Here is a 15,520-nt window from a genome sequence, read left to right on the forward strand (position 1 = left end):
ACCCCACTCTTCTCAACATTACCATTGTTGTTTAGGTTATTATATATCTGTATCCATAATCTCACACAGCCTCAAAAATTATTAAATCCAAGCATTGTATCTTCCTGATGGTTTTGCTCTTAATATATGCTGCAGCGTAACACTGATATTAAACTGCTAACGGAATGAGTAATTAATATTAGAGAAATGCTAACTGAATGAGTAATAAGAGTTGTGCCCATACTAACCTGTTACATTTTCAGCTTCCACATTCCTTGTTGATACTACAGTGGATTCTGAGGGGAGAGTAAAAAGAAGCCATTGTAATTATTTTTTGTGTGAGGTAGAACTGGGGCTTCACACCGATTGACACTTTTCTGCTCAAAGCTGGTGCTCTACCTCTTGAGCCATCTCTCAATTTACAGCCTGTTCTGGTTATTAGAGATAAGAATCTCAGGGACACTTCTGCATGGGTTTGCTTTGAATTGAAATCCTCAAAGCTTAGCCTCTTGAGTAGCTAGGATTACAGGTGTAAGCCATGAGTGCCCATCCTGGGATTTTTAAATCAAAATAAGAAGAACATATATCGAACCGGGTGCCAGTGGCTCACGCCTGTAATCCTAGCCACTCAAAAGGCTGAGATCTGAACATCTTGGTTCCAAGCTGGCCTGGGCAGGAAAGTCCATGAGACTTTTATCTCCAATGAACCACAAAAAGCCAGAAGCAGAGCTGTAGCTCAAGTGATAGGACACTAGCCTGGAGTACAAAAGCTGAGGGACAGTGTTCAGGCCTTCAATTCAAGCCCCAGGTCTAGCACATATAACATACACAAAATTCAAAACAAATACATTGTGTGTACAGGGCTAAATGGTGCCACGGGGTCCCTCATGTGGAACAGATAATTCATTCTACTTTATTTGAGTCTCTTCCTTTTACGTGGCTGGGATACTTGGGGGCCTGTTGTGGCTGTCCCTAAAGTAGCACCTGGCGAAGGAAACAAACACAATTTCAGGAGTAACATCCCTCCTAACCTCCTCCTGGGAAATCCCGAACTACAGGAATAAGTCCTTGACAGAAGAAGTCCTGGCGAAAGATGATTATAGGAGGATCACAAGCCATTCTAGTTGAAGTAGTTTAGTTCTAGTTTAACTCAGGATTGTTTCAAAAGGAGCTATATCCCAGCTTCCTGCCTTCCTCTTAGTTTTTTTTCCTTTCCTCTTTCCAGCCACCCCTTCCTCTAAGCTTATCTGTTGTTCAAACAATGCCAGAGGCTGCACTGAAGAGGTTTGTATTGCCAGCATTCACCTGTTTGTGCTCGACTTCCTGAGGTTTCTTCTACCCTAGCAGAAGTAGAGCCTGCCAATAAAGGAATAAACATGGTGAGAAAAATAGGGGAATTTCAGATATTAATACAAGATAGGCTGGCAGGCTGGGAATGTGGCTTAGTTGTAGAGTGCTTGCCTATTTGGCATGAAGCCCTGGGTTCAATTCCTCAGTACCACATAAACAGAATAAGCCAGAAGTGGAGCTGTAGCTCAAGAGGTAGAGTGCTGCTAGCCTTGAGCAGAAGAAGCTCAGTGACAGTGCCCAGGCCCTGAGTTCAAGCCCCAGGACTAGAGAGATTTTTTTAAAAAATAGGATGGCTTATCTTTAAGTTGTTGTAAAAAGAGGTTTCAACGCAATATGTCAGTCTAGGAGAATAATGCATCTTGATCAAAGTTTTTACCCCTTCCATCATTTTCCCCATCACCTCAACCTTCCCATTTCCATTTTCACACACACACACACACACACACACACACACACACACACACACACACACACACACACACACACACATTGAATATCATAGCTCTATTCACCCGCACTTCCTGTCTCCATTCCCCTCCCCTTGGCCTCATCCTTCATCACCTCTCAAACCTCCAGTTCCAGCTTCCTGGTGTTTATGTTATTAGACTGTAAGTTATTCAAAGGAGTTACACCATTGGCATTCTTCCTTGCATATACTCTACATTTTTAATATGTTTGTGTACTTATGCATATGACCTGTATATATTTGAATACATATTTATAAATTAGCTCTAACTACCACAAAAGAGAGAAATCATACATCCTTTGTCCCTGGGGGCCTGACTTTACTTAAGTTTCTCTAGGATGATTCAGTTCTCTACAAATGATGGAATATCCTTCTTCCTGGCCATCCTGACCCCTGAGCTATCAGCCCTATATCTGAGTGACCTACCTGTGCTGGTACTTTTGGTTGCCCTGGTTGTTTTATGTGCTTCCTTGGAGGTACCTAAAATGAGCAGAGGAAGATCACTGTACCCTTTCTGGTCTCTAAAGTCCCCTGCACACAGCTCCTGGCGTGCCTGAAGTCCCTGATCACTGGTGTGAATTGAATGCGTGCTGATGACCCCACGTGAGTTTGTCACTTCTAAATCACCTCTTTTAAGTAGTGAGAAGTTTCTCACATTAGCTCTTCTACTTGTGTGTCTTGGTTTTTGTGGTTCTCCTGTACTAGTTGGGCAAAGAAACAAGTTATAACTGAGGCAATGAGAAAAGATCTGTGTTGAGTGAGTTAATGTGGCCTTCAGCTTGACGGAGCCTTGCCACAGTATCCTTCCTGGCTGTCCTCCCTTTTCAGGGAAGTAGGGAGAGCCTATAAACTTCACCATTTCTATATCCTGGGTTAGAACTGGCTGTGATACCACTGTGGTTCCTGCACAGATAGACACGGGCTGTTTCCTATTAGACAAACACTAAGGCTTTGCTTCAGAGGACAAGGTCAGAAAGAGTAGTCAGCCTGATGCCACTGCTCATGCCTGTAATCCTTAGCTACCCATAAAGCTGAGATCTGAGGCTCACCATTTGAAGCTTGCTTGAGTAGACAAATAGGTGAGGTACTTATGTCCAATTTAACCAGCAAAAAGCTAGAAGTAGAGATGTGGCTCAAGTGGTAGAGAACCAGTCTTGAGTACAAAAGCTAAACAAGGGGATATGGCTCTGGGTTCAAGCCTCCATACCAGAACATACGCATACAATAGAAGTCAAAGATGAAATCTGAGCCAATGTTCCAGCTAGCCCACTAAAGTAGAACCTGAGAATTTATGACCTGAATAAAGAAATAAAATAATGGCTTCTGAGAATATGGAGTCTCATGGATTTCTATCTCAGGAAATGGTGGTCAGATGGCAGCTTCTACTCTACTCTTACAATGTGCCCTGGAAACATTCACTATCTTTCTGGGACTCTAGTCTGAGCTCCAGAAACCCAGAATGAGAATATTAAATGATTGAAAAAAAAGGAAATACCCAAATTAGATTCCACTCTAGTTCCTGAGCCTTTATCTTCAATATTTCCCCTCTGTTGAAGCAAAGGCTTAGAAGTCACTAATGAGAAGCCAACAGATTTAAACCATTGATAGACACTCACTAAAGTAAATCCAAAAGCTAGTATGAGTTGTATGAGTTAGATACTACTGTGTTAATACTATAGTACTTAATGCCAGAGAAGAGATTTCTTTTTCTCAGCTGAGATACTTAGGGCTACTTTTCAATTATTTAATTACCTATGTTAGAACTTGTAGAGATAATTATTGTGCCAGAGGGTGTCCCAGGGGTACCTGTAATAAGAGAAAGAATGAGTCTCAGTCTTTCTCAGCCTAAAATGAGCAAGGTAGCATCAATAGGTCCAGTTTCTCTCAAGCAATAGAAAAGTAACAAATGTTCTCACATGAGCTATTTGTGAAACCTGGTGGGGTTTCCAATACTCTGCCTCAGGAAGGCAGGATCAAAGGAATAGGAGGTGAGGGAGAAGTCATAATGGCTACAGCATTCTCATTTCTCCAGAACTAGAATCTTAAAAATTCTGATTACTAAATGACTTTTCCTTAGATGTATATACTTTACTTTCAGGAACTTACCATGCTACTCCAGCTCAGAGGACAGAAAAAGAATAGGTCTAAACTTAGGATCCAGGGTTAGGCCCCTGTGTGTGTGTGTGTGTGTGTGTGTGTGTGTGTGTGTGTGTGTGTGTGTGTGTGTACTAAGAATGTTGTGCTCTTGCTTCAAGGCTGATGCTCTACCACTTGAGCCACTCTTCTAGTTCTGGATTTTTAATTTGAAGTAAGAGTCTCCAGCATTCATGTACCAGGCTGACTTCTAACTGTGATCCTGTGATCTCAGTGTCTTGAATGGGGTTAGGTATCTTAAGGCCTTTATTTGCAACATTGCCTTGTATTACGGACACTGGTCCTGGAGAAATGGCTGAGGAGGCAAGACAGCCTCAATCTAGAGAACCATATCCTTTATGTATCCTCTGGGAAGTTACCTAATCAGCTGAGGAACTCATTAATCGCATTAGGGTTAGGACCAGTACTAAAGGAGCAACAATTACTTCTCACCTACACATATGTTCACAGGTAGTACACACTAATGGGAACATTTTTGATAATCCAAAATCTGGCAAGATTTACCTGATGAAATGACTGCTTTTGTGCTTCCCTCAACTTCTTTAATACTTGTGGCCTCTGTGAGAACAAACAGAGAAAATGGGACGTTTTTCTTCATTTTTTGTAAATGTATACTTTTGTGTGAATGTGGATGTACCCCTTCTGGGTTTTGAACTCAGGGCCTCACATGCTTTCCCTTGGCTTTTTCACTCAAGCCTGGCATTCGACCATGAGGCACATCTGGTTCACTGGATATAATAGTCTCAAGTGTGTATGTGCCTGACCTGGCTTTGAACCACTATCCTCAGATCTCAGCCTCCTGAGTAGCTAGAATTACAGGTGTGAGCCACCAGTTCCTGGCTAGTTTTTCTCTTTCTTTCTTTCTTTTCTTTCTTTCTCTCTCTTTCTCTTTCTTTCTTTCTTTCTTTTTCTTTCTTCTTTTCATATACCTTCTTGTGTGTGTATATGTGCCTCTATACAAGCATGACTTTAGGGCCTTAGGCAATCCTTTAGCTTTAATAATCAATGCTGGAGCTCCACCACTTGAGCTACAGCTCCACTTCCAGCCTTTTGCTGGCCTATTGAAGATATGAGTGTCATGGACTTTCCTGCTTGGGCTGGCTTCGAACCTCAGTCCTCAGACCACACTCAGCCCTTTTGAATAGCTAGGTTTACAAGTGTGAGTCACCAAGGATGGAGATATTTTTCCACATGAGAATGGTGTGGTAGAGTGATATTGCTGCTACAGGCATTTGAAGGAACGTTGCGTTTAATACTTGCCTGTTTGGATACTCGTGGGTGAGGCTGTAGTCCCAGGGCTTGTCCCAGGGGAACCTAGAATAGAAGAGGAAAGAAAGTGGGGTGGGCGGGAAGGAGGTTTGCTTTCTTGGGCAGATGCTGTAATTTAGGATTCATTTATGTGTCTCTGTAAAAACAACATACTCCTCCAGGATTCTTGGTCTCAAGAGCTAAAATGACATTTTTCTTTTCTATGCTATTCCTTGCTATCAACTGCATTCCTGAGATTTATTTTCAGTTTTTGGTCAGAACTCAGGACTTCAGTACCTGCTGCTTTTGCTCATTGGCTGGTGCTCTACCAACTGAGCCATGCCTCCAATCCCTGAGATTTTTTAAAGTGTCGTAACAAGGAGGTCTTTCCTAGTCTCACCTTCAGTTTCCTATTCCAACTTGGCTTAACTCTGTAGTCTTGATTCTACAGTCATGTTGGTAACTTGTGATGTTTAAAAATACAAAGGACTGAGAATATTTACATTTTAATTCTTTAAAAGTAATTACCTTTTCTACTTTCAATGATTTGTAGCCATGAATCTAGGCTCTCCAAACACTATCATTTTTTCTTATTCTATTTATATTATTTTATTTTATTATTTTTTACAAAAACAATCTCAAGGCATTTGTTGTCACCTAATGATAACACAAGGTCATCAGAACCGTGCACACTAACAATGGGGCTCATCAACTTATAGGAACAAATGTTTTCTTAGATTCACAGCAAAGAACACACATACAAAAAACCAACCAAAAAACAAAACAAAAACAACTATATAAGATTCTTAATAATTTCTCACTCCACTGATCATTTCTAGTTGGAGACACTTTGTAGTAGAGTAATATTATCTCCTTTCAGCATGATCCGACCCAGTTGTTTTCTTGACTTTTAGAATGAATTCTTTCTACATCGAAACCGATGATACTGCCCTCTATCCACATAGTCACTTGCTCATAGAGACACACCTGAATCCGAGATCTGTTTGTAAATATCTGAAGATAAGGTTGATGGGCTGGACCATCACCTTCTATACCTTTGGCCCTGGCCACGGTATGCCATGGTGGAATCTTACAAAGGCCACACATCAATCAGCATGCTATCCTAGAAGGCAACTTCTGGAACTCTTTTTTCTTCTTTTAATGTGTTGGTCTTAGGGCTTGAACTCAAGGCCTTGGGTTCTCTTTGGGCTATCATTGTTCATGGTTGGTGCACTTACACTTGAGCCATGCCTCCAGTTCCTGCCTTTTTGCTGTTTAATTGGAGATAAGAGTCTTACAGATCTGTTTTCCTAAGCTGACTTCACACTGAGATCCTTAGATCTCAGCTTTCTGAATGGCTAACAAGCATACGCTATTAGTGGCCTGTCCCCAAGCTTTTAAATAAAATAATGAAAACAATCTTTTTCTTGAATAATTTAAAAAGCCTTGCTAAAACCTGTGAGTATTGGTGGGGGGGGGGGAATCTTACATTAATTTTAAAAAGAATTACCTAGTTTAGAAACTTCTTGGTGACTCGTAACTTTGGTTGGGATAAGAGTAGTATCTGCCAAGACAGTATGGAAATACTTTATCTAACCATATTCTGGGTTGAGAGAAAAAGACAAGGGAGAGCCTGAGGCCCTCAGTTTAAAGCCCCAGTAAGAGCACAAAATAAACAGAATCCTTTCTCTATCAAGATAATTTTGTTTAGGAAGTTATAACTTAAAGATGTGGCTAATGAAGTCTTCAGGAAATTCCAGAGCATTCAAACAACCAACCTCATTTGCCTTCCAATTTCTCCAATTGACTGTCCCACGTTTTATATCCCATCAGTAGCAAAATCCCACTAGTAATCAATAAAACTCCCCCAATACCAAAGCAGTGGCTGACCTGTTTGCACTCTGCTTCCAGTGGGGTTCTTGCTTAGTCCTGAAGTGGACGCACCTGGGAATAAACAAGAAAAACTTTAAAAATGATTTTAAATAGGTGTGAAATCTGGATAACATTTTGTAATTCTTTAAGAAGATAGCATTTTGACAGAGAAACTGATAAAGAGCTTTCTTCAATAACCCTTAATCTGCATTAGAATTTTAGAAACTGATATGATAGCAATTACTCCAGGGTGGATTTAAAATGGAAATAAGAATGAGAGATGGATAGGAATCCAGAAATTGAGAAGTAAGAGAAATGATTTTGCTCAAAGAATAAGATAAATTTGAACACATCTACTCTTCTTTTTGTTGTTATTGGTCATGGGGCTTGAACTTGGGGCCTGGGCACTGTCCCTGAGCATTTTTACTCAAGGCTAGCGCTCTACTACTTTGAGCTACAGCACCACTTGTAGTTTTCTGGTGGTTAATAGGAGATAAAAATCTCATAGAATTTCCTGCCCAGACTGGCTCTGCACTGTAGCTAAGCTTACAGGTATGAGCCACTGGTGCCTGGCAAATCAACATTTCTTAATAGCAGTAAAAGAGCTTTTGATTTAAAGCCCTATGATTATTGGCAAGACTCTCATTGGAAGTCTTGGCTAGGATATTATAACACTTTGGGAGGAAGCACTTTGTTTCAGGTCACCTGACTTACTTCTTGTGACCTAATCTTTGGTGCTTTGGTGAGGACTCCTTGGGTAAGTGGATAGGAATTTATAATTTAAATTTATTTAAATTTAAATTATTTTAGAATTTAAATTTGCTTGGAGTTTATTCATGGATTTTTATTCTTGAGAAGTCTAAATGGGGGAATAATCTTTACTCATCAGGATTAGAATGTCCTGAATGCCTGGAAATTCCAGATAAACCGGAAATAGTATCAACAAAACTAAGATGGCTGCCAGGTATTGGTAGCTCATATCTGTAATCCTAGTACTCAGGAGGCTGGGAGCTGAGGATTATGATTCAAAGCCAGCTTGGGCAGAAAAGTCCATGAGACAGATTTCTAATTAACCACCAAAAAACTCCACAGAAGTAGATTAGTGGCTCAAGTAGCAGAACACTATCTATGAGCCAGAAAAACTCAATGATAGTGCCCACACCCTGAGTTCAAGCCAAACCAACACACACACACACACACACACACACACACACACACACACACATACACACACACACACACATACACAAGACGGTTAAAAATTGACAGTAACACATCATTCCTACCTTCATCAAATCACATCTAAATGTTCGGTGTATAGAGAAAACCAGTCTTAAAAGCAAGGATCTTCTTGACATTTTATCTCTTCAAATGAAATATGAAAACCTATTTTGACCCACCTCTCTCCCATGCATCACCTGTCATGATCCCAGGAGATAGCTGAGAAGGTGAACACATCACTCACCAGTTGTTATTCTCATGGTAGTGGTCACCCTGATTGCTGTAGAAGTTGTGGTTTCTGAGAAGAAACAAGAGAAAGTGGTATGGAATGGGGCACTTAGAAAAACTGCAGAACAATGCCGTTTCTCTGTACAATCACTATGGAAGAGATGAGGGCCTCTGAAGTTCACAGAAGAAGATCCTTCCATTCCATCACTCACCTACACTGGAGCGCCCAGGAGCAATGGTTGTACCACTAGTAATCCTGGTAGCTGAAAGTACAATAACAGGAATTAATTTATGAATTCTCTTTAACTCAAACTAACATTGGATTTCCAGAAAATATTATGCTCTTGTGAATATAGAAAGGACAAGTTCCTGGAATCATGTGTTGATGTCCAGTCATATATTCAAAGAGAAATTGCGTAAAATTTCTGTTAAATTCATTGTGGTTAATCCTGGGGCTTGAACTCAGGATCTTGAGCATTTTTGCCTGGTTTTTTTTCTTCTGCTCAATGCTGGTACTCTACCACTTGAGCCACAGCTCCACTTCTGGCTTTTTGTTGGCCAATTGGAGATAAGTCTTAAGGATTTGTCTGGCTTCAAACTGTGATCCTCAGATCTCAGCCTCCTGAGTAGCCAGGATTATACAGGCATGAGCCACCAGCATCTGGCTATAATTTAAGATGTAGATAATAAAATGACTGCTAATGCTCTTCTATTTTAACTTCAGTCCCTGTGGTCCCACTACCTCTTAGAGAAGTTGTGGCTTCAAGTGAAAGGAGTAAAGCAGTGAATTAAATTCAAAGCCATCACTGAGGAAAATTTGGTAGTATCTCTAAGTAGAAATATACCTATATGAGAGGAGAGAATGTAGGAGGGGATAATGGCTCATTACTGACACTTCTCTTCCCTGTTAGGTCTTGGATTTACCTGTGCTGGACCTCTCAGGTTTCATCGTTGTGCCAGAGATGGAACCAGTGGTGCCTAAAGAAGAGGGGAGGGAGAGGAACGATGTATTTACCATCCTAGGAAAAGAGCCAACAAAGTTTGTGACTAGAAAGCAGCAGAAGACCTTCCTTGGGATAGCCAGTCATGATAACATACACTTTCCATTTTGAATTCAAAGGCAAAATAGCACATGGTCCAGCCTCGACTGCTTACTTCTCTGATGTTAGATACCAGAGGTCTTGGGTGCCTTTCTTTTCTTTTTTTGTTTTTCTTTCTTTCTTTCTTTTTTTTTTTTTTGTCGGTCGTGGGGCTTGAACTCTGGGCTTGGGCGCTATCCCTCAGCTCTTCAGCTCAAAGTGAGCACACTACCGCCTGAGCCACAAGGCCACTTCCAGTTTTCTAGTGGTTTATTGGAGATAAGTCTCATGGACTTTCCTGCCCGGGCTGCTTTGAAACCTGATTCTCAGATCTCAGCTTCCTGAGAAGCTAGGATTACAGGCATGAGCCACTGGCACCCAGCTTGGATGCCTTTCTTATGTTTACCTGTTTCTCTTCCAGAGCTTGGACTCCCAGCAGTGCCAGTGGTGGCTCCTAATGATAAGAAAAGACACATGATATCTATGTTAGTTGCATTCAACTGTATTCCTGGAAGAAAATGATAACATCTATATTCTGACATGCGATAGAGCTCAACCTCCAGAGTTACTTCTGTTATCTCTGCTCTTCGAAGTAGCACTAAATGGATATTTATCACCACCCTATCATACTGGGGTCACAGCTTGTCAAAAGAAAAAAAAATTCTGGATCTTGAGCCTCTTAGTGTAAGGTTTGCTCCCAAAATGGATGTCATGGTTTTCATAAATATGTGCTATATAGAACAAATGTCTCTATGCTAAGACAAAGATAAAAGGTAAGTCAGAAGGAACCAAAAACTTGCGAACTCTAAGCTGGGCACTGGTGGCTCATGCCTATACTTCTTAGCTACTCAGGAGGCTGAGGTAGGAAGGTCATGGTTTGAAGCCAAACCTAGGAAGCAAAGTCTGTGAGATTTTTATCTTCAATGAACCAGCAAAAAGCTGGAAATGGTGCTGTAGCTCAAGTGATAGAGAGCCAGACTTGAGCAGAAAAATCCAAGCAACTGTGTGAGGCCCCAAATTCAAGCCCCAGTACCCCCACAATGCACACACAAAAGTTGCCACATTGGGCTGGGAATTTGGCTCAGTGGTAGAGTGCTTGCCTTGCATGCATGAGGCCCTGGGTTCAATTCCTCAGCACTACAATAGCAGAAAAAGCTGAAAGTGGCGCTGTGGCTCAAGTGGTAGAGTCTTGAGCTGAAGTGCTGAGGGACAACGCTCAGGCCCAGAGTTCAGGCCTCATGACTGACAAAAAAAAAAAAAAAGTTGCCACATCAACTTTCATTGGTAAGGCTTCCTTCTGTAGCAGTTATGGCTACAGAGAATGAACAGGAGTAAAATGCTGAAAACTAAAAGTCGTAAAAGATAATAAAGTGATTTTCCTCCAGTGGCAGCCCCACAAAAGTAATCATCATACCTAGTTCTGTTTGACTCACCTGTGTGGAGCCTTCCAGGAATGCTGCTGCTCCCAACAACAATGCCAGCTGTACCTGAAAGCAAAATGGAAGAATGTGGTCAGATCAGTTTCATTCCTAAGAAAAACCTGTCCCGGAATGGGGGAGGGCATCGACAGAGGTGTTGAGTATAGGACAAGATCATGTCCAGGAATATACAATATTTTGTTGCACACAGGATGGATAGCTCCAGTGACAATGTCCCTTTTTCTGAGCTCAATGCCAGGGAATGTTTTTATTCATCTGGTTTAATGTCCTTGACTTCCTTACCAGATGGCTGAGAAGAAACAAAACATATTGATTACCTGTTGATGTGTTGCACACGTGTGTGTGTGTGTGTGTGTGTGTGTGTGTGTGTGTGTGTGTATACATGTGCACACATGAGCTTGAACTCAGGGGCTGGACAAGGCTAGTATGCCCTACTAGTCACAGTCCCACTTTCAGCCTTTTGGTGATCATGAAGGTTTGGGCTGGCTTTGAACCTCAGTCCTCAGATCTCAGTTTTCTGAGTAGCTCAGATTATAATAGGTGTGAGCCACAGGTGCACAGCTACCTACTGAATATTTATGGGAGTAAATTGATGTAATAGAAATATTCGTGTTCTAGAAAAGTTTAGACATGTGACATGAGTCTAGTGGACAGTAGTGTCATGGTTTGGAAGACAGCCCCTGGGATCCAGAGTTGAAATCTGCTATTCACTTGCTGGGTGACCTTGGCCGATTTACTTAACATCTCTGGAGCCAGACGTTTGCTCACCTAAAAAACTGGACAAAACAGGAAGACTTCTTTTGCAGTTTGGATAGAAAGCAGAAGGTGGCTGTAGAATCATGCCTAGCACATGCTTTGCTAGAAAGTGTTAGTTATTATGAATGTTAGTTACTATGTGAGTAGGAAGTTGGCAAGGTTAGGAAATGTGAATGATCACCCATGTTCATTCTGCTTCTGGTGGTATGGCTGCCTTCCAAGGATGATGTAGCTTCTGAGAAGAGAGGTCAGAAAGTGTGACATGCCAGGAAATAACAGCACGCAGGCCAAGTTGAAGATGTGCATCCTTTGAGAGCTCTTAGACTGCTAGAGGTCATTCTGTGGGCAATGCTCGGCAGTTGATTGGCTCACCTGTGTTTGAACTCCCAGGTTCAAGTGTACTGCCAGAAGCCATCCTGGTGGTACCTGCAAGGAGGGAAGGGATAGGTATCACTCTCATGGGAAAGTTGGACATTTTTAAAACCAAGACGCAAATGAGGACCACTCCCTCTTCTGGAATTCAATGTCAGTAAGACAAGCATCTCTTCCCTCTGTTTGTGATATTTACCTATTGTGCTTCTGGTTTCTTGGTTTACTGATGCTCCAGGGGTTGCTCCTGAAAAGTGGAATGTAGAAAAACTTTTGAGGTGGAGAGATGGGCGCAATTGGGACAACTATTGCATATTGCAATCACTTCTCTGCTCAAGGAAGAAAGGCACTTCATTGAGAAGTATTAGAAGAACAAGAAATTTCTGTGTGCATGTTTGCCTTCTGTTTACATGAAGTAATATTCCCTGAGCCCATCTTTCCTCCAATGGGTACTGGAGGAAATGGCGATTGGAGAAAGGAGACGCCAATTTTCCTTTCTCGCATTTGCAGAGATCAACACGTGAGGTTGAGCCATTTCTGGAAAGATTTTTAAAAAATGTCTGCCTAAATGGACTCAAAATCAATGACTAAAGAAAATAATGTTGATCTTAGATAAGAGTTCCTAAGAACCCCACCATAAAACCGTCCTACTGAGAATCAATGTGTAATTGTAATTTATCATCACCCAAAAGTCATTCAGTCTGTCTCTTTCTCTTCCAAGTTCTCACCTGTTTCCTTTCTTGCTGCAGTTGTTCTGGTGCTTGTGGAAGTTGTGGCTTCTGAAATGGAGAGAGGAGGAGCAGGAGAAGATTAAGGATAAGGACATAGAAGGAACAATTAAATATGATGTGTTTACATGAGGAGAGCAATGTGAGTCATCTTTATGATCTTATAATCCTGAATGGTACTCTCTTCTCAGCTTGCTAGCCTACCTGTACTGGAAATTCCAGGGGCAGCAGTTGTACTTTTGGCCATACCAGTGGTGCCTAAAATAAGAAGGCCATGGAATCAACATAAAATGGAACCACATAAAATGAGTCACCCCATTGATAAGTTCAATGAATGTCACCTGGGCCACATTATTCAGCTTTTGTGCCCTGGGCAGCTCAGGGAGATGCCATTTACATGGACTACTTCAGCTACATGGTGGGATTTTTTTGAGCACATCATTTTATTAGTCTTTCTGCTCTTTTTTTCCCCATGTTTTAAATATCTAGCTCATTCAATAGCATTTGTTGAATCCTGTTTTATAACTAGGGAGGGATCAGTGAACAAAATAAATGAACTTTTTGTTGTTGTTGTTGTTGGTCGTGAGGCTTGAACTCTGGGTCTGGGCCCTGTCCCTCAGCTCTTCAGCTCAAGGCTAGCTCTCTACCACTTGAGCCACAGCGCCACTTCCAGTTTTCTGGTGGTTTATTGGAGATCAGAGTCTCATGGAATTTCCTGCCTAGGCTGGCTTTGAACCTCAATCCTCAGATTTCAGCCTCCTGATAGCTAGAATTACAGGCATGAGCCATCAACACCTGGCCTCAATGAACATTTTTTTCTCCAGAAGCCTAGTAGGCTTGCTTAGCAAATAGAATATAAACTCCCCCAATGGAAAAGAAAATAAAATTTTAATTCCAGTGACCTATTTGTCTGAGGCCCCAGTGGGGGCATTCCTGATGACGAAAAGTAGAAAAACTATGGGAGCTGGCTTTGAACTTCAATCCAACTATTGAGGAAGTCTAATATGATAGCTTACGACAAAAAGTCAATAGGAGTCAAAAATGTTCTGACTTTATTCTAGTCATCTTTATACCTGAGAGGAAACCATGGGAGCCTGTAGTAATAGCTAAGAGGTTAATGGTGCAGGGAATTCCTGTTCTCATACTGCTCACAAGAAATCTATACCACAAAGCCAGGATTCAGAAAAGAAAATCATCTTAGGGTTGAGTGTCAGCAGCTTGATTGTTGTGTGTTAGAGGATGGATCATTTGCTCTTCCTAGAGGCAAACTGGAGGTTGTCTTCTGTGGTAGTCCCAACAGCTGGGGCCTCTAGTTTCCCCTGATTTCCTCACAGTAGCTCTGCTGCTTTCTAAGCAAACTTTAGCCTTATGAACAGGAAACTTGGAAAGTGAAAAGCATGTTTGGGAAAGCATCTTCCCCTCTTCTCCCCCATGAAAATGAACAACTATGAGTACCTCAGAGGATTCACTTACCTGTAATGGAGATTCCAGGTGTAGACATGATTCTGGAGATGCCCCTACTGGTACCTTCAATCACAAGGAGGAAGGATGGATATGTCATCTGTCAATGTCATTTATCAATCTATTTTTCCTCATTGAAAATCATAAGAGGCCTCTCCTAGGGTTCTGCATGTGATTTTTCTGAAAGTACTTTATCTTCCAAAGGGGAACAAAAATTAAAAGGCCAAACTCCCACCATAGACCACCTGGTTCTTAATTTTTGTAAGTATCAGAGAGAGGATTGTAATTTTTCATTCTTATCCCTGTGACTGCCAGAGACATTGCTCCCTGGTGCAGTGGTCTCAGTTCCTAAAGAAAAACCAAGAACATTCTTTTGTATATCAGTGTAAGGATTTGGGTAAAATAGAGGTATTTAGACAAAGGTTTTGATTGGCAGAAATTAACTTAAATTCATTTTAACTGATCCACATTGCCGGAAGAGTCACTGGCTCCCCTGCTCCCTCTTTTTCTCTTTCTTTCTTTCTTTCTTTCTCCTTCCTTCCTTCCTTCTTTCTTTCTTTCTTTCTTTCTTTCTTTCTTTCTTTCTTTCTTTCTTCCTTTCTTTCTTTCTTTCTTTCTTTCTTTCTTTCTTTCTTTCTTTCTTTCTTTCTTTCTTCCTTTCTTTCTTTCTTTCTTTCTTTCTTTCTTTCTTTCTTTCTTTCTTTCTTTCTTCCTGTTATAGCTACTGCTTCAGTGATTGCAGAGAACACTGTAGTGTCTGAAAGAGGGAGGAAAGTAAAAAGAGAAGGCAAAATTTGAAATGATCTGAGAAGAGGAAAGAAGGATCACTGAGGGAATCTGATGATTGCAAATCCTTTTCCCTAGAACTAGTCCTTCCCAATTTGGTGTTTTACTAGAGCTAGAGCTTGTACTGGCAACAGTTGTAGAGAGACATTTTAGCACTGCCTATGTAGGGAAAGAGAACAACACGGTGACACCTTTGTATCCTGTAGGAAAAAGTAGCCAACAACACGCTGATCTGTGACTTCCAAGGCGCTAATGACACTTCCTGTGTAGTCAATGTACTTCCTGTTCCTGTAATGGACAGACATCTTCCCTGTTGCCCATAGGCTTTTGCAAGACTAAGGGCAATGTGTCCCACTAACATGCATGCAATGATTATTTTAAAGC

At 41.3% G+C, this 15,520-nt stretch overlaps 1 pseudogene; it reads right to left on the bottom strand.

The window, feature by feature from the left end:
• Positions 1–5,918: 5,918 nt before the first annotated feature.
• LOC122106150 lies at positions 5,919–6,278 on the bottom strand (annotated as a pseudogene).
• Positions 6,279–15,520: the final 9,242 nt, after the last annotated feature.

The sequence above is a fragment of the Dipodomys spectabilis genome, unplaced genomic scaffold (genome assembly GCF_019054845.1).
Source record: "Dipodomys spectabilis isolate Male_0828 unplaced genomic scaffold, ASM1905484v1 ptg000039l, whole genome shotgun sequence".
Classification (NCBI taxonomy): Eukaryota; Metazoa; Chordata; class Mammalia; order Rodentia; family Heteromyidae; genus Dipodomys; species Dipodomys spectabilis.